The 23,758-nt window shown below is 40.2% G+C and overlaps 1 long non-coding RNA gene across 1 annotated transcript; it reads left to right on the plus strand.

The window, feature by feature from the left end:
* The first annotated feature begins 3,311 nt into the window (after positions 1–3,311).
* On the plus strand, positions 3,312–6,682 carry LOC120287672. Its single transcript, XR_005545913.1, has 3 exons — positions 3,312–4,133; positions 4,240–4,658; positions 6,367–6,682. It is a non-coding gene; the product is annotated as an uncharacterized LOC120287672 (long non-coding RNA).
* Positions 6,683–23,758: the final 17,076 nt, after the last annotated feature.

The following is a 23,758-nucleotide window of genomic DNA, read 5'->3' on the forward strand; positions in this document are numbered from 1 at the left end:
GCGTAAAATCTTGTACATTAATTTCTTCAATTCCAATCAATTCTTCCAATTGAGTCCAATTAAAGTCCATAAATTAATTCAATGTTCCTAATAAGATTTGTGATACACCATGACTTTTTCAAAATTCGATTTCAATCTTCAGCTTAATTTCACTTTGAACATATTAGCACGTCCCGATCTCGAGTAGCTTTTAGAAATTTTCATGCATTTGACCTGTGGTTGATCAATTCAAGCCATAAATGTACATCTTTGACACATTGATGACTTTGGTTGTCGGGATAATCTCAAGGTTTTAAATACTGATTAATGTAGTGGTACTCAACATTTAAAAAATCGGTTCAAGTGATTGAAACAAATTGTGGGACCCGATGGTATCACCCACACTTGATCACATGCCTCTATCGAGTCAACCTATCTCCAAGTCTAATTGATTTTTATTTGTGCCGTAATGACCCTTGTAGATTAGCTCAGTTGAAAGGTCATTTTCTAGTCAAATTCTCGAGTCTCGATGCATTAGAATTTCTTAGTAGCTTCACTTGATAGACTAGTTTTCACATGAGTGGCCAACTAAAGGAAAAGAACTATATACATGCCAAACGAAATGCCCGTCTCGATTTATTGAAAATATAATTGGAAAATCGGGATGTCACATCCCACTCAATCTTTGCATTCTTTTTTGGAGATTGAAAAATGGCTTATTATTTTAAACAACCTAAGATGAACCTCGCCACATAATTAAATTGTCCCATCAGGCCAGGACTTCCCGGCAGTAGTCGGGGGTCATAAATCACAGATGGCCTTAACTTTTGATGGGTCAATCTCTATGCCCCTACTATTGACCATGAACCCTAACAACTTCCCTAGGATCTCGCCCAAAACACATTTTGCGGGATTGAGGCGTGAATTTGAATTTCTGAAGACATTCGAATAGTTTCTGCAAGACTTTGATATGGTCCTCACTTCTGTCTGATTTGTGATCATATCATCTCATATGCTTCGATCTCCTTTGTGCATCATGTCATGAAACAACATGACCATGGAACTCGATACGTTGCCCCACATTCTTTGACTCGGGAAAGACATCACTGAAAGTTACCCAAGGAGCCTATGAATGATGTTTTCTGCCTATCTTCCTTCATATGGATTTGGTTATATTCAAAAAACCATCCATGAAGGAGAATAACTCAAATCCCATCATACTGTCAACCAAGACATCGATATGTGGGAGCGAAAAGTTGTCCTTAGGACTTGGAGTTCAGTCGCAATAGTCAATACACCCGATTCACCCATCTTTCTTCATTACAAGCACGACGATTTGCTACCCAATCGGGATAACACGTCCACTTCGATAAATCTACTTTCTGCAGTTCATCACTTCTTCTTCAATCTTGTTAGACAACTTTGGTTTAGTTCTTCAAGTCTTTGCTTCTTAGGTGGCACATTAAGATCTATCGGTAAAGTGTGTTCCCACAATTTTGGGGTCCAATCTAGCATGTCAACATATGTCCAAGTTTAAACACATCTTGATATTCTTTCAAGAGTTTAGTCATCCTTTCCGCATTTGACTCAGAGACATGCCCCGATCTTTACTTCCCCGACATTCTCTACATCACCCAAGTTTTATGGTATTGTTGTTATCTGTCAATGGCTTCACATTCTTCATGTCAATTCCATTCACGCTGTGATATCCAGATTTCGGCCGAACCTCAGTATGCCGGTCCGCGGACGGGTCAATGAGTTTGTCATCAAACTCGTCATTGGCACCACTTGCGGATGCCGCTTTCGTTATTACCATCACCGGACCGAGACGTCACGTTTGTAATGATCTTACAAATAAGTACCATCTTAGTCATGCCTTTGTCATGTTGTGACGGTCCAATCACCATATAACTTATCGTCTCATCAAAAATTTCCTGCACGCAAACGCCACCAATGAGAACAACATCCACTAGCATTTGTACCTGCTAACCGAACCTTCCATGCAAGTCATCTTTCGACCCATGCATGCATTGAAATCTGACGACGAAAAATGACAAAGACTCCCCTATTTACCTCACGTCGACTCTAGCCGTCTCAGCCACAGATCACTGACTACCATCCCCGATTGCTACCATGCTGACCCGAATACGTCGATGAAGGAGCGCCAAAGTTGGCAACCATGTGACATGTCAGCCGCCCTCCTCCATGCAGCAAACGAAGACACGGAGACCCCATTTAGTTGACCCCATGCAGTCAACTAAATGAGGGATACGTCTATGCATGGAGACGGATAAGTGGCGGCCAAAATTCTCCAAGGATGGTCACGTTTTGCTCGAGCTGTCCTTGCCTCTTCGCTGCCACCAAGGAGAGTAGTTTGTTGACTGGATTAGTCATCCATTGGGAGGAACAAAACGAGCTAAGGAAGGAGAGGGGCGGAACTCACGAAGAGCCAGCAAGAGAGAGAAGACAGAGAGACCACTTCCTCATTCCATCGCCGTCGGCCTCTCACCCCTTGCTCGTGTGCCTAGTCGCCATCAATCGCTGTGTCAACGGCCTCCTCACCCGCGTCCCAACCTCCCTCACCGCTGTTGGGTGACTACAACTGGCCACAGCCGTCCAGCCAACCACCTCAGGAAGTTCTCCTTGTTTTGCTCATGATTTGTTGCGACGCCACCGCCAGCCTTCAACTGGCGCCTCTGCTCACGCCACCACCGTCCCTCAACTGCTGCCGGACCGGAGACCTGCAGCTCACACCTCATCGCACGCTGCCGTTGCCGTTGCCGTCACCTCGCCACAACTGCGCGCACCGCTATGCCTAAAACCCCGAGGCAAGTGGGTAGCTCTGTCGCTCTATATTGTGCGAGAGAGCTCTTTTTCGTTAAGATAAAGAGGTATCTGGCGAAACCAAACTGAGATCTTGGAGCAAGGACGTTGAGATCAAACATGAACCTGTCCGAGCCGGGGCATGTGTACGGATTAGGTTGAATGTTACGGAATTACCGTTAGTCAATTGTAGGCAGTCCGGTCGAAAACACTGATGTTGGATGCTTGAAAGGTACAATGCTTAGACGCGAATTGTCCTCGACGAGATGAGCCGAGTTTAGCGTTAGTGATCCCATTTCGCACGTGACGACCATCGGTAGGATCAGCGTGGGTTTGGGTATGACTATGAGCTATTATAGCCGTAGGATCATTATATCGGCTTTAGTGGAATCAGGTCTTGCTAATTGGTCCCGCTTTTGTGATTCGGCGTAGATTTGAGGTAAGTGGGATATATATATATTGTTTAGGGTCACACTTGGCTCACTGAGCTGCCTACACACCCTAAGTGAACTCTCTTCTCTAAGGACTTTGAGTCTCAGGTCGTTGTATGCATTGGATTTTGACCCTCTTCAACAATCTAGTACTACACGGCCCTTCTTCCCATCTCTTGAGAGTTTGATCCTCGACTCTTGCATAAAGGTGAAAGGATGGTGGAGAAGGAGGGAAGTGATGATAGCATATCAAAAGCATCAATCAAACAATTCACGGCTATTCTTCCCAAAACTACGGTTTGTGGATATAGAATACTGTCCCAGCTTGAATTTCGTGCCACCATTCCCCCAGGTGGAATACTTGGAGATAGATAACATAACAATGTTGGAGCAACAATTCTTGGCCAATCCAAATCATCCATCAGCCCCTTTCTCTAAACTAAAGCATCTATGTCTTCGGTATGGAAGTTTGGAGCCGATACTTGAGACTCTACTTCGATTGGCCAATAATCTCGAGTCCATGAGACTCTATCATTGCAACTTAAAGGGTCTCTTTCATGGCATGCAGCACCTTTCCTCGCTCCAGGAGCTCCACATTACGGGATGTGAAGGACTCAACTTAGTGTGCCAAGAAGACGAGCAAGGCATCCAATGGCAATTCCTTACAAAACTTCGTGTTCTTAGAATCTTCAATCTTCATGATTTGGAAGCATTGCCTGAATGGATTCGACATGCCACGAATTTGCAATCTCTTGAGATTTCTTATTGTCGGAATCTAAGGAGTTTGCCGGAATGGATTAAAAATTTCTCATTGCTGGAAGAGCCTGTAATATATGGTTGTCCAAGATTAACAGATGAGCACAGTAGAGGAGATGAATCGGAACGATTAGCACAGTAGAGGTACGAGAAAAGACTTATGTCACCTATCAATAGTGTTCCTTTTTCAACCATTTTACCTTCTTTTATTACTTAACTAATTTCTCTTCTCTTCACTGTACATTGGCAGCGCATATATTTATCAAAAGAAGGATAGCGTCCCTCCACTCCGCTCCAGCTCGCCACCATCTTCCTCGTTATGTCGCGCGTGTAGAACAAACACCACCCTTTGCCTCCTCGTCTTGCTCGTACAACCTCCTCACTCCCCTCCCCTCCTTCACCTCCTTCATCTCCTCCATCACCGCCGCCGGAGGAACCCCGCATCCTCTCGATCGCCTCCTTCCTCTTTGGCCGTGTCCGCCGAGGTCGATGATCGGGAAGCTAAGATTCTCGGATCCGCCGCTCGATTCGGATGTCTCGTGCGGTCGGATGAAGAAATCCTGGGGATTTCGGTGATCCCGGCGTCGACGAGGCCTTGACGCCGGGTTTCGAGTCGTCGCTCGCTCTGTTGTAGCTCTCTGCTCGCCGGAGTCGGAGGCCAAATCGATGGTAGGCTTTGTTCCTCTCTCTCTCTCTCTCTCTCTACTGCAATTCAATTTTCACTGTGAATGTGTAATAAGTTTGGATTATGAATCGAATGTTATGGAGACATTTGGACTATGAATTGAGTGTTATGGAGACAGTACAATGTGAATGCATGATATGAGCATCTTCTTTATAGTTGATTGATTGATTGAGAGAATAGAAGTGCAGAGAACAACGACATCCATTGCGAGGCTCCGCTTGACTTTAGAATTATGAGGTTCATAAAAAATGGAAGGATAGCTTATGAGCTACCCCTTGCTGACAAAATTACAATGCTGTTTGATAATGGCTGATTCTTTGGGGGATTGGGCGGCTAGTACACAAAGTTTTGCAATTTATGAAAACAAGATCTGTTAGGACAGAGTTGAACAATGATAGACGGCAGGAGGATTCGATGTTGTCTTAGCCCTTGACTTCTTCGCAATTACTGAAATCTATATGTAGAGGAATCTTTGGTTTTTAGTCCTCTTTTGTCATCACTTTAAGAGAGTTTCTGGACTTCTCGAGTAAACATAACTATTATTTACGAGCCGGGTCCATATGTTCTAGTAAGCATATAGAAATCTCAATGTTCATCTTAGTGAAACAGACAACAACTTGGTGAATCTTGGACAACCTTGATTGATGCAGAGGCTTGCAATAGTTTTATAAATCATTTAAAATTGGACCCTCTGAATGTATATTTGGTGTAGTGAGTTTGGATTATGAATTGAATGTGATGGAGACATTTGGATTATGAATTGAGTGTTATGGAGACATTACAATGCCAATGCATGATATGAGCAGCTTCTTTATAGCTAGTTGATTGAGAGAAGAGAACAATGACATCCATTGTGGGGTTCCATTTGACTTTAGAATTATGAGGTTCATAAAAAAAGAAGGAGAAAGTCATAGCTTATGAGCTACCACTAGCTGAGAAAATGACAATGCTGTTTAATAATGGCTGATTCTTTGGGGTTTTGGGTGGCTACTACACAAGTTCTGCAATTCATGAAAACAAAATCTGTTAGGACAGAGTTGAACAATGATAGATGACAGGACGATTCGATGTTGTCTTAGCCCTTGGATCAATGCTTGCGTCATCTTAATGCGATGCTAACTCGATTAGATCAATTAGGTTTCAGACATGTCGCGTCTTAATGCAAACCTACTGTTTCTTAGAAAATCTAGGGAGTGTACATAAATTTTGCCTTGCGGTTGATTCTGGTTATTGTTGTTGAGCGAGTTGGAAGCTGGCAAAAATTCCACTTTTTATCCTACCTGCTAATATACAAAGTGGAATTCAAAGTTGAACCAAACAGAAATGTTCCTGAAACCGCAAATTTTCCCATGGTAGATTAATGCTGTAACTGTCATACAAGTATTCAACACCGTTTCATCTAAAGATAACGTATTTCTTTGATCTTAGAGCGGTATGTATTAATCTTCCTCTCCCTCTATTTTGTGCTCTCTTTTTGGTTCTGCTTTAATTTAGAGAATGGCTTTGTCTTTTGGAGTTGTGTTGGTGCTCATCGATCTATCATTTGAAGCGATATAAGCGTTAAGAGACTGAGCACTGAAGAAGCGCAATCTTGTTCTGTGGTAGTTTTACCTAGTTGAACATATGGACAGACTTTTATCTTTAAGTACAAACATCAATAAGACCACATAAAAAGGTTCACACGGTCTACAGCTTGAAATCAGGAAGTGCAGAAGCTCCGTACAGGCCTTTGGAAATGTAATGGGCAGTGTAGTTTGGGAGCGTAGTCTCCTCGTAGATTGGTGGGTTGTCTGCTGATGTTAATTCCTTCATGGGCCCATACAATCGTGAAGATGGTCGGGAGTGTCGCCGAAGAAGCACGCCACCAACACTGTTGGGTCTCTCTTGTTTGCCATGATTCGGTTCTCAACACTCTCAAACCGGTCGTTTGTTATGAGCTGCAAATGCAACAATTAGCGAACCATTCCTCAGTGAGGAACGTAATTTCTATCTACTACTATGATTGCAATCTTGATGTTGATAGATACAAAAACTGCAGAATATCTAGAACCGACATTGACCCCTCCTGTGAAAAGCAAAGTGTTCAAACAAACATCTGTCTCATTTAGACAATTCCGAACTTGTCAATGCGAGGCTAGCATGATCTAATGGAGTTAGAATCAAGTTTGGATTAGTCAAACAGCTCTGTTAGAATACAAAAGAAAAGTGCAGATTGTGAAGACATAATGTTATTGCTACAGGGAAGATTTCATGGTAATTTACATCCCGAGTTCTCAAGAGCTCTTTAACTAACTTAGCATATGAGAAAGAGAAGAGGATCGCAGTATGTCGACCGATCAAAATACGGTTTCAGAAAAATTCAGAGATGGAACAATGATATCTGGCCAAAGCTACTTGCCTGCGAAAGATCTCCGATGTCAATCACTAGTGCTCCAAGGAGCGGGGGAACGTCGATCACTGGTTCTCATGAAGCACTTGAAGTCCTCCAATTTGATCTTGATGAGAATAGTGGCACATGATTGTGTGTCCTCTCCACACTCCATCTCGTTCAAGTGATTTGGGTGGAGTTCTAGGGCTTCGGATAAGAGCTCGAGCAGACGAGAGTAAAGTCTCCATCCGCATTTCTCTGCCAGAGATGTTGCAACGCATCAGAAAACTGAACTAGAGCTGCCGTAAAAGTATGGTAGGATGGATTCCCAAAGAATACAACCAAGGGTATTGGCATTTTGTATCAACTTGGGTGCAATATTTTGGTTCCACTACCGATAGAGCACGAATAAAGTCAATTATCGAGGAACATCCTTTTTCTACCCAAAAGAATGGAATGAGCACTTATGAGGTTCCGTCAGTGAAAATGAACAATCACTGAGGATCATCTTACTGATTTGTCTCCTTGATTGAGAATAAATGCAAGATTATATGCTATGACGTGTAGTGAAATTAGGCAAGAGAATATGTACGCGGTGAAAATTGCCTTGGCCGACTGAACGAAGAACTGGGCACTGTCATTCCCTGAGTGTTCAACACCTATTCCGGCCGATTCAACCAAAAAGTACGCAAATAACTCAAGGTCCATACACTTGCTACTTTAGGCCTTGATTTAGTGAAGAAAACGGAAAAGACTATCAGATACCATACAGTGAAACCCATGTACTTTGCATCTACTACAATTCTTTCGCATACTATCTTCGTTGATTCACTTTGTGAACTTGTTCTTAAATTTTCCCATTTCGAAAGGTGAAAACGCAACAGAAGCTCATTGGCTCACCTGCAAGCTTCGGGCAACTCCTCGTGCTGGGGAGGCTCCAGTCCCACGAAGCAAAAACATATATCTGAACAATCAGCGGTGACTGAATTATGTAAGTCACATGTTGCTGTTGTATATGACCCTCTAAATGTAAAAAAAATTTGGCCTCCGTCTCCAGCTTGAAGAACCTGCGCTACTCGTTCATCACCTCCTCCAAGAGGCTCTCAGCGACCTCATGGTTGATCACCTGGAAGAAACCCCTTTTTTCCAATGCTTGCGCAATCTTTCGCAACGTCTTGTCGTGACTGGTGGGCTTTGCATTCACGCATCCGAGGTCGATGAGCGGGATCTCTCCGCAATCTTCGCGGCAAGCCAATTTGTCAGGTGGCTGAACGAATATGCGTGGGACTTGGGCAATCCCGGTGCCCACGAGGCTTTTAACTCCGGCTTTCGTCCCGTCGAATACTCTCAATTCGTTAGCTCAGTCGTTTTCATCGTCGACGGCAGTGACCATTGTGTTCTCTGTAACAAGGGATTACGTGTATGAGCGAGTTTAAGTCTCGATGAAGTTCGCTTTTCGTGGTTATTTAGTGATGATATTGATATTCATCATTGTTGATCTAGAGAAGAGCTAAGCACGAGAGACATAATGGCCATCGAGAACTGACTGAAAATAATACGGCGTTTTCTTTTAGTGAAAGTTAGCCCAGGAAGACATCAAATAAACGATAGGAGTTGGTAACGAAAGAGTTTCACGTTTCTCAAGTATAACTTTATTTGTTGCCGAGTCCTTGAAAGCACGTATGAAAGGAAGGATATGACATAATTAGTTCCTAAATTTTGGTCTAATTTATAATATAGCCCCAAAACTTGTAATTTATTCAATGTGATTCCTGAACTTTTAACTCAATGTATAATATAGTCCTTAAACCTTTAATTTGTTAAATGAAATTTTTGAATTTTTTATACGTGTTTAACTTAATCCATGAATTATATAAGCAGCCCTATATTGGATATTAATAATATATTATGACATCAAGACAAATACAAAATCTTCATAAAATCTAACCGCAAAATTAAATTAAAATAATCACAATTTTGTGATACTTCTATTTCACGTAATTTACAAAAAAAAAAAAATCTCAAATCATAAGAATATGTACACTAGCGTATTTGAAGCTACCTAGAGATGCATCACTAACAAAATTTCATTTTATCTTTGTTTGCATTGATATCATTAATATGTAGTTTTGTTAAATTTGTATACTCTTTCAAAATTTTAACAAAATCATAAAGAAAACTGTACATAAAACCCGTACAAAGCACCAAAGTTCAACTAGTAGTATGATATGCATAACACCCTGAAAATCAATGGTGAAATCTCTAATTTTGTGGCTAGTAAATTCAAATTTCGAATCATAGTCATCACCCAAGTTGCATCTACCATCCCCGTGCGTGGATGGAACCTTAACCAATACAAGCCGATGTGTGTGATTCACAAATATCCATGAAGATTATAAAGGATTTCAATTCCTTGCATTTCGATTTTCTTGAGTATATTTATCTCGCATAAAATGAATTATTTAAAAAACGTCTTCTTAAAAGTCATTTTTTGTGTCGCTTATAAATATTTATGAGTAAGAAAACATATTTATTATCCACGAGAATATTTAGTCATAAATTATTATCGATTACGAAAACAAAATTTAATTGAATATTTATTTCAAGTGATACGGATGATTAATTTTAGGAAATTATTTTTAAAAATTAGTTATTTTTCGCCAAAAAAAAAAAAAAATGGGGACTAATATCACAAAATGCGACGAAGAACTTGGCGCTCTTTCTATCACACAGCCTCTGCCTCTGGGTTGGGGTGGACCGACCCAAAATTAGTTTTTTTTTTTTTTTTTTTTTTAAGAATTATCTGAAGACGGCGATCCCTTCGCAGCTTATCTCGGAGAAAGGCTCCAACCCCGTCGTCACCAACCCTGGTACTCCTCCCAGCCTCTCTCTCTCTTGTATTGAATAGCTCGACGCGTCGAATGCTGTAGCTTGAGCGCGGCTCGTCTCTTCCTTTTGCTTTTTATAGGTTCTGCGAACATCGGAGTGGGGCCTCGCTCAGCAGCACGCGCCTTTCATCGTTCCTCACCGCATCGCCCGATACACCAGCCAGGTCCCTAAGCGAAACGTGCAAGATCGGGTCCCACATTGTTCGCGACTTCCCTTTTCTTTTGTTCGGTTTTCCGTGTGTGTTTGGGTTTGGCATTGCGGGGTTTGCGTTGAGCTGAGCGTTTTCTAAATTCGCTGGGTTTCCTTCTGCTTCGTTGTTGTTGTTTTGGAGTTTTTAGTAGTTCAGTTCTCAAGTCACCTCGGCGCAACACGTGGAGCGAGAGAAGGCGTATTATATCGCGAGTTTACTTCTGCTGTCTGTCTTTAGTTGTGGCAATGTAAATTGCTTCACATTTTCTCGTTATTAACATGGGGTTTAGTGTATCTCAGATGGCTTCATTGTTGAAGATTCCATTCTTGGACGAGGAGGTCGCGAACTATGGCTCTTTCCAGCGCAAGGTCTGTAAGCTTTTTGGAAAAAGGTTGCTCTTAGTTCTTCATCGCCTGAGTTGAGGTGCTTTCTCGATCCTACTTGATCTTCACAATGATATGGAAAACTTAGAGGAGGGCTTTTGTGTGAACTTCACTGGTTTCATCGTCCAATTATCTTTTTATTCTGTCAGTTGAGTCGGCTACTCGAAGGTTTAGTATTTAAGCAATTCCCTCAACTGGTTTTTTGTTTAAAGTATTTTCGTTTCTATGAGCGTATTGTCCTCTGAGGAAGTTTTGTTTCTCTGATAATTAGTAAAGGACTTGAATTATTTTAATGTCTTTTCCTTGGTAACGTAGTATTTTCTCTCCACTTGTTCTATGTAAATATATACTGCATCGTTATCCAAGAGGGGACTCTGCAGAAGCATCCAGTGTCCATGGCCCTGGCCTGTAGTCAGTCTACTGAAATTGTTCTGTTGGCTGCATAGTGCGTTGTTTTGTTTAAGGATGTGTGGAGTTGACAGGAGATGGGTTGTTTTCATTTTATTTCTTGCTATTCAATGATATGTGGAGTTGGCTCCCAGCTAGAGCAAAGGTCTTGGGCATTTTATAAGTAATCAAGGTTGCTAAAATGACCTACAGAGTTCGTGGAAGCATCCCTCTTTCCTCTGCAACTCCATGTCACCTGCATCTATGATTGCCGAGCTATATGAATAATCAAGTTTACATTTTTATACAATGGTTGCATAATGCAATATGATTTTTATGCTGATATAGAAATCTGCAGCATGTGCTTCTTTATATGACTTTCAACTTTGCTTTGCAGATAGCTAAAAGGATAAAGACTTGCCTAGTACTCCATTGGATAATTTGTGGCGAGGAAGCTCTGAAAATATCACCCATAGAGCCGTGCTGTTTGGACCGTCCTATCCAAAGTGGTCATTTTAACATTGGGCCATGCTATTTCCACCCCGGTTTTTGCTTTAAAACTCCTTTTTACAGTGTTTTCCTATATGGCCCCTGCTGTCCCTCTTTTGGTTTGACTGCTTCCTTTTCTTTCCTTGCTGGTCCCACCTTCTTCTTTCTTCTTCTCTTTGTTCTCTCTTTTCAACTCATGGTGATGTTGATCTAAAGGAACCTATGCCCGACTGCAGATGCTGGCTTCACTACATTATATTCCTTTTTCAAAAGGATCCAATGCTCTGTAATTGATATCCTGTTAAGGGTACTTACTGGCTGTAATGCTTAGATATGCACCCTGCAGATGCAATTTTCTTACCAAAGAAGCTTGTGTGAGTCCCTCAACCGGCTTGCCAGCAAGATCCCACGGACTTTGTCAGGAGGATCCGGAATTCTCCCTCAAAGAGTTCACCGGCAAGCCGGAGTCTGTTGTGCTGATGAACCAGGATGAGAAATCGTTCAACGGGAATGGAACCTCTTTTTCAGGAATTTTAAATGTGCGCATTTTGAACGGATCTTGTAAGAAACCTCAAAATGAAAGAAACAGATAATTGGATTTTCAACAAAATCTAGTCTTGGATTATGCACAGATAATCAAGACGGTTGATTCGATCACATCTGAACTAACTCGTGAAACAGGTGAGAAATATTGTGGTCCAATTAGTACAGCCTCAAATTGACTTCAAATGGCATCTTCCTTTTTCCTATGAAATTACTAAAACATAAGCACGAATCATATTGTTTTCTAATGATATAAAATTTTCTGGTAAAAAAATTTTAGCTACATAATTTATATTGGTCATTCCCTCAGATGCATTATCTACAAATTTAAGTATGTAGCCGATTTTAGTAGAAGCTCGAGTCATTTGTGAAGTAAATAAATAGAACATGTCTTCTATCCTAATTAAAACGATTCATCCATCTATGATATCAAATGTACATCGAACTGCTTTGTTGAAGGCTAGGCGATGCAATAGATGGAAGAGTTTGCACAGACTTCATCGCTTTACATATTATTTCTATATCAGATCTTCCTGTTCCCATCGCATTTGAAAAAAATCTAATGTTCAGAGAGAGAAGAGAGAGAGAGAGATGGCACGCATGATAAATACAGACTCCATAACGCTGCATCCCACGGCTCGTCCTGCGTTCCTGCGAGTCTTTGAGGCTGACCTTGCAATGGCCCACCCTTCTTCAGAGTTTGGCAAACTTAGAATCTCTACGTTATCTCGTTAAAGGGGGGAGAGCAGGCGTGCTAATTTTGCTTCGATCCTGCATTCCAAGAAATGATGATACCAAGTCGTGTCGATCAAGAACGCGACATTGTATTCTTAAAGATGATAAATTCTATGAAACTAAAGAATGCTTCATGACTATTTAGATAGATTTGCCACACTTCCTCTTCATCATTTAAGGTATCATAGGTCGAGACATCCAATGTTTCTGCAATAAAAGTAGGAATCTGACAGTCATTTTCTTCTTATTTAATCCTAAAACATACATCAACCATAGACTTAGATGGACAATAAGAATGCAATAGGTATCAGAGTGATAACCAAGAACAAGCTCTATGAAAGGTAAACACTTACCACATGATGCGACAAATGCAGAATAGTCTCGAAGATATCTTTAGCGAACTTGATTACGTCTTCAGCTGATTCCGCCTATGGCTTTGCCAAGATTTGCTAGGATCGAGACTTGTTTGAGGTAGTCGACGGGATCAACCTCGATCCAAGGCTGCGAGGGCTCAGCAGCAGCCTCCATTTCCAATCACTGGGAGGTGCCGGCAATGAGGAGATATGGAAAGAGAGAGGGGCGCGCACTACGGCCTTCGCTGCCCCTGGCTCCGGTCTCGCCGTTCTCAATCAACTCACTCCCGGCTTCAAGAGTCGAGACCTTTTCCGACTCTTTGATGCTCGTCGTGACCTTTTCCAACTTGACGGGGTACACTGTTACCCCCCTCGAATAATTGGGCAGAGCGTCGCCAGCATCATCCTCGTCATGTCGCTGGCATCGTCCTCTCAACTGACCACCATGGCCAGATGTTGTTCAGTGAAATTTCCCAGCTGTAGCCGCATGCACCCTGTCAGACCTCGCATCTCCATGTCTCGCTTTTCGTCTTCAAATTCATTCGAGCAATTACAGCGGCGTGGGCTTAGAGGTTGTGCGGACGAGGACAGAGGCGCACACCCGAGGGGCGGGCAGAGAATTGTGCTAAACCGCGAGCTTCCTGTAATTCCAAGCGGAGTAGTACTCAGGATTGATCACAATGAGCTTCGCTCTCGTGTCGAGAGCCTCCTTTGTGCATCTGAGAGCAACATCACATCAAAATCAGTTCCAAAAAACCTGATCAAAAGAAATCGTTTCACGCTTGTATGACGCTTCTGATCTTGCAGAGGAGGACAGGACAGAAGTGAAATGGGCTTGAGCGGCTGATGCTGCTGTATCCTCCCGCTTCGGAGCTGTCCGAGTCTGGCCATGCATTTTTTTCTTTTTTTTTTTTTCCGGCGGAGAGGGAGAGAGGAAGTGTGAGCTTGGAACCAAAGAGAGGCTTAAGGATTAAGGGAGCTGCTGAACTTGAAACCGAGCCTTCTGATCAGACAAAATTGAGAGAGAAACGTGGGACCCATGATTTTGGTATTTCTGTCATTCTGACCATCAAGGGTGCGGATGAAGCCGAAGGAGGGGTGGATTTAGCGCCGCACCTTGAAATTATTCCATGAATATGTACTTTGGGCTTTTCACGAAGAAAAAAGTTCACGCTATTCTTTTTCTCTGTTGCAAGTTATGCTATTTCATCCGGTGGATTAACTGAGCATGAAGTAAGATGGAGATGCAGTTGGCCTTGCTATATATTCGTGCCTGAAGTTGATCGTGAGGCACCACCAGACCATTGTTTCACCACAAAAGCATCAGCTCTGCAACCTCCTCTCAAACACTTCTCAGCCCCCGCTTTTGCTTTTGGAAATGGCGGAAGCGGTTCTCTTCAGCCTTTTGCCACCGACATACTGAAAAGCCTCGAGAGTTCTTTTTCTTTTTCATTTTATGCATAAACATGATTGATGCAAGCAATTCGGAAGAGCTTATAAATTTTCACCAAACCATCGAAATATTATATTTAATAAAATCAGGTATGGGGAAAAATAAAAGATGATTCATTGATTATTAAACATATGAATTAAAAGCCATAAGTAATTACTCAATTTCCTAGCAATCAAAATTTGTTTTCATCCATTCCTTACTCGAGAGTTCTTTTATAAAATATATGCAGGAACGTGATTGATGCACGCAATAACCGGAAGGCCTCATGAAGTAGTAACTAATTATATGGTGACTATGTGAACACTAAATAAAGCAAAAAATGGAAATCCTAAATTGCGAAAGATCAGGTAACATGCAACCTATTTTCCCCATATAAGTTACCCTTGAGAAAAGAATTATGAGCAAAATAATGTAATTAGTATTTAAATTACAATTCTCTCGTTAGCAGCCCTATATTAGATATTATGACATAATAACATATAAAAAAGCTAATTAATGTCTGACAGCAAAAAGAAAGGAAAAATTAAAATAATCGCAAGCAATAGTATATAAGTAGTTTAAAAAAAACGTCTCAAATTATAAGAATATGTAGCCTAATATACTGGAAACTACTTAGAGATTTGTTACTTAAAAATGTGCGTTGTAATATTTTCACCTTTGTCGATATCATAAATATAAAAGCTTCATTAAACTTATATGATTTTCCAAAATGCCAACTTAGTTACAACAAAATCTACTTCAACTAGTTTTATAATATTCACACCCAAAATAAAACTAGTATAATGGAATATACATAACGGCCCAAAATTGAATCGAGACCTTGGCTTCTCTCTGCCTTCTGGTTGGGCTGGACTGACCCAAATAGTCTTTTGTTTCCACCACCCTTCACCCCATTGCCATTTTCACGCCGCCGTCCATAACCCTGCTCTCAAACGCGACTCAAGCTCTCTTACCTTCTTGGCGAACCAATTCACAAAGTTGCCCATTCTTTGAAAGCAACAATTTCAGAAGAAAAATTGCTAAGAATTGAAGTTTGGATCAGGTTGAGTCTAGCCTAGGTTGGGTTGGGCATGTGTCGTTAAAATTGCAACATAATAAATTAGTATATAAATTAAATGAGTAAATTTGAGTCAAACCATTTTTAACCCAACCCACTCGTTCAACGGTCTATGTTTAAGCCTCATTCACCAGCAATTAAAGAGAAAAAGTCATCGCTGGGGGCATCAACTTCTATCTCAGTTGTTAGTTCTCTAAATGAGAGTGAGAGATGCTCAAACGAGAAGAATGGTAGTTTGGTTTCTTCCCACGCTTCTTTATTTTCTCCTGTAGTTCATTGGCTCATTTTACTTCCTTTGTCGTTAGGAATAATATTCTTTTTTATACTCTATAATTGAGAGAGGTAGTATACAATTGCTATAGCTAAAGATTACTCCAAGAAAGGACCTTTAATGTCTTCAGTTAATGTAATATTCTTTAGGTTGACAAGAGGACAACTAAATTTGCCGGGATTAACTTTTTTTGGCGAACCTTTTGCATCTCATTGAGCAATTAGTGGCCTTTTCTTAAGCTCTAAAACTGGGAAAAGTACCAAATAAGTCTTAAATCTATTGTATTAGTGCTAATTCAGTTATAAATATTTCAACTTGACCTATTTAGTTATAAACATTTTCACATTTGTTCCCTTCCCTCTCACTTTCTCCCTACTGCAACTCAACTTTCACTGCGAATGTATATTTCTAGGAGACAAGTTCGGATTATGAACTGAATGTTATGGAGACATTGCAATGCACGATTTGATGTCATCTCAGCCGTTGGATCAATCATTTTGTCATCTTAATGCGATGCTGACTCTATTAGATCAATTAAGTTTCAGATACCGTCGCGTCATAATGGAAACCTGCTGTTTCATGGAAATTCTAAGTGTACATAGATTTTTGCCTTGCGGTTGATTCTGGTTATCACTCAATGAGTCGAAGGCTGACAAGAATTCTGCTTTTTGTCCTTGCCCGCCAATATACAAGCTCAAAATCCGAAGCTGAACCAAATAGAGATGTTCCTGAAAGCACAATTTTTCTCGTGGTAGATTAGTGTTTTAGCTGTCATACGAGTATCCGGCACAGTTTAATCTAAAGATGGCATCTTTCTTTCCATTTAAGAGAGGTATGTGTTAAATTTCCTCTCCCTCTATTTTGTGTTCTTATTTAGGTTCTGATTTTGTTTCAAAAGGATCGTTGTTTTGAGAGTTGTGTTGGTGCTATCAAATGAAGCAATATAAGCGCCAAGGACCGAGCAGTGAAGGCAATCCTGTTCTTTGGTAGTTTTACATAGATGAACATACGGACTGACTTTTAATTTCAGATGTTCAACACATAAAAAAATTGCCTCTCCACTAACAGAGCCAATGAAGAGATATCCCATCTAATACCATGAATATCCCTAGCCCGTTATCTCCTCATCAAATTCACAAGGTGTACAGCCTGAAATCTAGAAGGGCAGAAGTTCCATATACGCCGTTGGAAATGTGATAGGCAGTGTAGTTTGGAAGTGTAGTCTCCTTGTAGATTGGTTGGTTGCCTGCTGATGTTTATTCGTTGATGGGTCCATGCAGCCTCAAAGATGGCTGAGGAGTGTGGCCGAAAAAGCATGCCACCGACACTCTCGGGCCTCTCTCGTTTGCCATGACTCGGTGCTCAATACTCTTAAACCGGTCGTTTGTTATGAGCTGCGTACGCAACAATTAGTGAACCATTCTCGGTCTGTTAGTTCTCAGGTGAGAAATGAATGGACAGTTTCTAGATATAGCTATGATTGCAGTCTTCATGTCGATGAATGCAGAAAACTGCAGATTCTAGGACCCACATTGACCGCCTCTGTGGAAAGTGCTCCACATACATATCTCGTTTGGACAATTTTGAACCTGTCAATGTGAGGGCTAGCACAATACAACCGAGTTAAAATTAAGTTTGGATTAGTCAAATAGCTCTGTCCGTATACTTGATGCACAAGGCATTTGGGAATGATAAATGCAGATTCGTCCTACCAAAGAAAAGTGCAGATTATGAAGAAATTATGCTATTGCTACAGGGAAGATGCCATGGTAAATTCTTGAGAGCTCTTTAACCAGCTTAGCACATGAGGAAGTACAGTAACGAGGATGAGAAGAGGATTGTAGTTTGTCGACCAATCAAAACATGGTTTCAGAGAAGTTCAGAGATGAACAATGATATTTGGCCAAAGCTACTTACCTGCAAAAGATCTCCGCTGTGGAATGTCGATCCACTAGTTCTCATGAAGCAGTTGAAGTCCTCGGATTTGATCTTGGAGGAAAATTGCTAGGAAGTCATTGCCTGATGCTTTTATCACACCCAGGTTCAACTTGGGCCGTGGGCATGGCAGATGGTAGGGGCACACGATCGCCTGTCCCCTTCCACACTCCATCTCCTTCAAGTGATTTGGGTGGAGTTCTGGGGCTTCTGATAAGAGCCCACTCTCGCCACACGCTTTGAGTACTACATCAGCCTTTCTCTGCCAGAGATGTTGCGATGCAAAGTATTGTCGGGCGGCCAGACGAATATGCAGGGCACTTGGGTGATCCAAGTGTCCACAAAGCCTTTGACTCCATCTTTCGTCTCATCGAACGCTCACAATTCGTGCGCGTGGTCATGTTCGTCGTCTGTGGAAGTGACCATTGTGTTTTCTATTACAAGGGATTACCCTGTTTGAGAGAGTTAGGTCTAAATGAAGTTCGCTTTACATGGTTATATAGCGGTGATAGTGGATATTCGTCATTGTTGATCTAGAGAAGAGGCTAAATGCAAGGGATATCAAGGTTGTCGAGAACATACTTTTTAGGGAAGTTGGTCCAAGAAGATATCGAACAAAACTCAAGAATTCCTTGTTTCTCGACTATGTCAAAGGTCACCAGGTCCTTGAAAGCACATACTAAAGGAATCTGGAATCTCCAAGGAGAGTAGGGATGATGTAGAACGTTTTCCAATAGGGATTTTTGCCTGATAATTAGATAGAATGGATTTTAACGATTTCATCACATGTTTAGATCCCATGCATTCTCATTTTTGTACGAACAAACATGATTAACTGAAGTTTAGGCTATGAAAAAGCTTATAAATGTTTGCTTAAATATTGAATCATTGTATTTAACATAATGAAGCATGATGACATATAAAAAAAAGATTAATTAGCTATTTAAATATATTTATTGAAAACCATAAGCAACAAATTAATTTCCTGACAAGAGAATATCCCAATTTATTTCATTCATTCCTTACTTCAGAGTTATTTTTTCACATATATGCAGACATGTGATTGATTCACGCATTATCGAAGAGCTCATGAATCGATAACTAACAATACATTGACTATTTAAAATTATAAGCAATGCAAAAACTGGAGATCCAAATATAACATGCTTTTCCTATTTTTCCACACATAAGTTACCCTTGAGAAGAGTACAAAAAAAAAACAATAATAATCCAATTTTTAGTATTTAAATTAGCGTACTCTCATGAGCAGGCCTATATTAGGTATTACAACATCAAAACAAATACAAAATGTTCGTAAAATCCAACCACAAAATTAAATTAAAATAATTGCTACGTTCAAATACTTCTATTTTATGTAGTTAAAAAAAGAAAAAACTCTCAAATCAAATGAATATGTACACCAACATATTTGAAGTTACGTAGAGATGCATTTCTTAGAAATTTTCATTTTATTTTTGTCTGTGCCAATATCATAAACGTATAGTTGTGTTAAACTTGTATACTTTTTCAAAATTCCAACTACATTATAAACAAAACTATATATAAACCCGTGGAAAGCACAAGAGTTTGACTATTAGTATAGTATCAGACTACAAAAAAAACTAATAGTATAGTATGCATAACACGTCCGAAATTAATGATAAAATATCTAATTTCGTTGCTGATTAATTCAGTGTCCAAATCACATTCGTTGTCCGAGTTGTTTCCCGCATCCCTGTGAGTGGATGGAACCTTAACTGGTACATGTCTATGCATGTGATGTATATATACCCATGAAGATTAGTAGTCTAAAAATGATTTCAGTTTCTTGTGTTATGAACTTGTAAAAATCACAGGCGCGGTTGTTTTGCAAAAATAAATAATTTAAAAAATATATTGTAAAAAATACTCATTTGTATCGCTCACAAATATTAATAAATAAAAACACTTTCATCATCTAGAAAATGTTTAGTTATGAATTGTTGGGAATAACCAAAATCTTTTTTTGTTGATTAATTATTTCAAGTGATCATTTTTTTTAGAAAATATTTTTTTAAAATTATTTATTTTTAATGAAACGGATGAAGCCCGTGAGTTAAATCACAAAATCGGATCATGACCTCGGCTCTCTTTTGCCTCTGGGTTGGGCAAGACCGCACCAAACAAACTTTCGTTACTCGTGTTTAGGCCTCGTTCGTTAGCAATTAACCCAGAAACGTCCTCGCTCTGGCATCAGCTTCTGTCTCAGTTGCCAGTTTTCCTTCGCTTACAGACAGAGCGAGAGACGCTCAGACGAGAAGCTTTTTGACCTCGCTTCGCTTTCACCTCTCACTCTCTCTCTCTCTGTCCTGATGACTGCTCGACTCATCAAGCTTTCACTGACTCTCTTGCATTTCTTTTTTCAGAATATTAGTGCACCCAAATTGCGTGGATGTCTATATGTCTTTGTAAGGACGTGAATTTGCCCTTGCTGCCTTTTATGTGTATTGTTTTGAAATCTTCAGTTTCGAATGCATCGTGCTAGTTGTTGTTGGAGTTCGTCCATGATTGTGTCATGCAACCCATTTCCTTGTCAATGTGTTTTCACGGTGATAGAAAAACTGACGTACTTGTTATACAGATGAGATGCGTTGGTGGTTATAATTCCCAGACTGTAAGGAAAGACTCGGTCTTTGCTTGGACTGATGTGTATGACAAGCAAAGTTCACTTTCGCAGCGGTTCTGTATAGAACTTTTATTCCCACTTAGTGGGATAATGATTCTTCTGAGTGCGTTGTCTTCACTTTGACTCATACCTTCTATCTTTCTCTTTTTGCTTATGTCATCTGCTTCTGCTTGTTGATATATCAGACTTGGAATTTAAAACCAATCTGTCAGATCATGGACGGTATGCAAAGAAAATTGGCAAGAATGAACTTTCCTTCCCTTTTCTAGGATTTGGTGAAGTAGTATAGGCTTCAGTGGATTATATGGTCGTAACAATTTAAGATCCTTAGCTTTGTCTACACTGAAGCACGTTTCCAATATACTAGATGCCTATAATAGCAACACTCTACCACGAAAAACTGATCATCTCTATGTGCATTTTGGGAACTTGGTAGAGAAATTACATGGTAGATACAAAATAGGAATTCCAAATGATTGTCTTGTTTATAAATTGTATTCCAAGGATGCTAATTAACACACTAAGGTCCAAAAATATTTAATACTTTCTTATTTTCAAGTCAAGAAATCTCTAGATTAGCTTGCTCCTCAAGTTGGGCATGCAGCTCCCTTCCCCTCCAAGTTGAGTGTGTGGTTCTCCCATTCTAAGGCAAAAACAGTTTTGAACAACTTTCAAAATCAGTACCATTACCTTATCAAATAGACTCGAAAAATTATAAAATTTTAATATATTGTAGAAGACCTTAGAAAACATTTTTCATGTAGGAATCCAAGCCAAATTCGTTCTATGGAAAGAGCAACAAACCATTGAACACAACTCAAAAATTCGTCTGTCAAGCAGATTCAACGGTCAAAGAGAGAAACTCATTTCAAAATCTAAATCTTCACAAAACTTTTTGAAATTTTATAACTTTTGTGAAGGAAGTATGTCCAAATTAGAAAGGAAATATTTTATAAAAGTTCGAGAAAATAACTTGATTACCATAAGTAAAATTCCTGGCTCAACCAAACAGTGTTGATGACATGACTTGAGGTCTTCTCTACAACATATCAAGATTTTATAATTTTTCAAGCCCATTTGATGATGTAACGATATTGATTTCCAAAATTGCTCGAAATTATCTTTCACCACAGGATAAGAGAGTCACACGCCCAACTTGGAAGGAAAAAGGGCTGCACGCCTAACTTGAGGAGCAAGCTAATCTAAAGACTTCTTGGCTTGAAGATAAGAACGCCTTACATACTTTTGGACCTTAATGTGTTAAAGAGAAGAAACTTGGATAGCAAGTTGGTTTAAGTAAACCATACCATGGAAGATTCTAGAATGCTTGGCTTAATATTCAATAAAAACCATCAAAAATGTGCCAAAGATCCAAAACTTATGATGGCCATATCTTAAGCATTAAATGAAGGGATGAATCACTAGTTAGGGGGCCATTTGAGGATTTGATCATCATTGCATAAGATTTTCCTTGGAGATTAAGTCATGCCAAGTAATAATGAAATGGTGATTCATAAGCTTAGGTGGACTAATTAAGAGTGGCTTGGAGAATAAGTAGCATGTGCTCCTTGGAGGCTAGTCATTAATAAAAGAGGGTGACTCAATATCTTAGGTGTCCCTATAAACTTAGGTTATCATGGCCCTAATATGAGTCTTGAAAGGCAAGTTAGCCAATTCATAAATGCTAAATGACTCATTAGTACAAATGGACCAATGAGAAGAATGCCATTTGTTCTTAATCATTCCCCTAGAACCTTAGGGCGCCACACCGTCAAGCTAGCCATGCCACTCCAAGAAAGCTCATTGGACCACTTGTTAGGACTATTAAATAAAGCTTGATCTATAAATAGGGAACCACCTCCTCCCTTCTCTCCAACCTTTGACTCACTCCTCCTCCTCTTCCTTTCTTGCATGCCATTTTCCTTTCTCTCGGCCTTGCATCCTCAACCCACTAAGTTATCTAGGTTGGTTCTCAATTTTGCCGAGGTAAGTAAGGTTCATTTTTCTCCCCTTGGAATGTAGATTTTGTTGTTGAGGCTAGCTAAGTCCTCACCTGTCAAGTCGTGGGTGGTGTGTGATGTCTTTTGTTTGGTTTTACTTGCAATTGTGTTCGGTTGTATGCTTGTGTCATGTACGTTTGGAAATGAAGCCGAGGTTCGCCTGGATTGAATTCATCACAAGGCAAGGCCATCCAAATCATAAGGTCTTGAATTAGCATAATTAGTGTAGCGCAAGAACTCATGGCACACAAACGAATGAGCACGCCTTCAGGTCATGCATGTGTCGGCTAAGAGAAAAGATAAGAACCAACTTGTATAATACACTTGTGTGTGTGCATTTAAAGAGGAAAAAACATCCGCCGTCACATAACGTTGGCGGCAAACAAGTCGCCAAAGTATTCCCCGTCGACGTTTTGACATTGAAGGGGAAACTTTTATGGTTGCTCCACAAGATGAGGATGAGCCAAGAAATATTAATGAGGCTCTGAATTGCCCTAATAAGGAAATATGGATTTATGCAATGAAAGAGGAAATGGAGTCAATGAAATCAAACCAAGTCTGGAAACTGGTTGATCTTCCAAAAGGACGCAAAGCTATTGGGAACAAGTGGGTTCTCAAAATAAAGCAAAAGGCTAATGGCTCGATAGAAAGCATAAGGCTCGCCTTGTGGCGAAGGGGTATAATCAACAGGAAGGAATTGATTATGAAGATACATTTTCTTCTGTAGAGGGATTTACCTCGATTCGCATTATTCTGGCAATAGTGGCTAGTATGGATCTTGAGTTACATCAAATGGATGTAAAGACTGCTTTCCTCAATGGAGAATTAGATGAATAAATAAATATGGAACAACCTGTTGGTTTCATAGTGAAATGCCAAGAAGAAAAGGTATGTCGACTTTGGGGGTCGATATATGGTCTTAAGCAGTCGTCAAGACAATGATATATACGTTTTCATAATGCCATAATGGCATATGACTTTACAATGATAGATGAGGATCATTATGTATATATCAAAAGATCCAAGGATCAATTCGTGATCATATCATCATATGTTGATGATATACTAATTGCCGGAAGCAATATGGAGCTAGTCAATACTGTCAAAAGTTGGTTGTCTTCCAAACTTTGAGATGAATGATATGGGATTGTAAACCCATAAACACTCCTATTGCAAAAGGTGAAGGATTGAGCCATAGACTGTGTCCAAGGACTCCACAAGAGAAGGAACAAATGAAACATGTTCCTTATGCTAATGCTGTTGGGAGCTTGATGTATGCTATGATGTGTACAAGACCTGACATATGTTATGTAGTTGGAATGGTGAGCAGATACCGATCCAATCCAGGTCAAGCACATTGGAAAGC

The sequence above is a fragment of the Eucalyptus grandis genome, chromosome 8 (assembly GCF_016545825.1).
Source record: "Eucalyptus grandis isolate ANBG69807.140 chromosome 8, ASM1654582v1, whole genome shotgun sequence".
Lineage (NCBI taxonomy): Eukaryota > Viridiplantae > Streptophyta > Magnoliopsida > Myrtales > Myrtaceae > Eucalyptus > Eucalyptus grandis.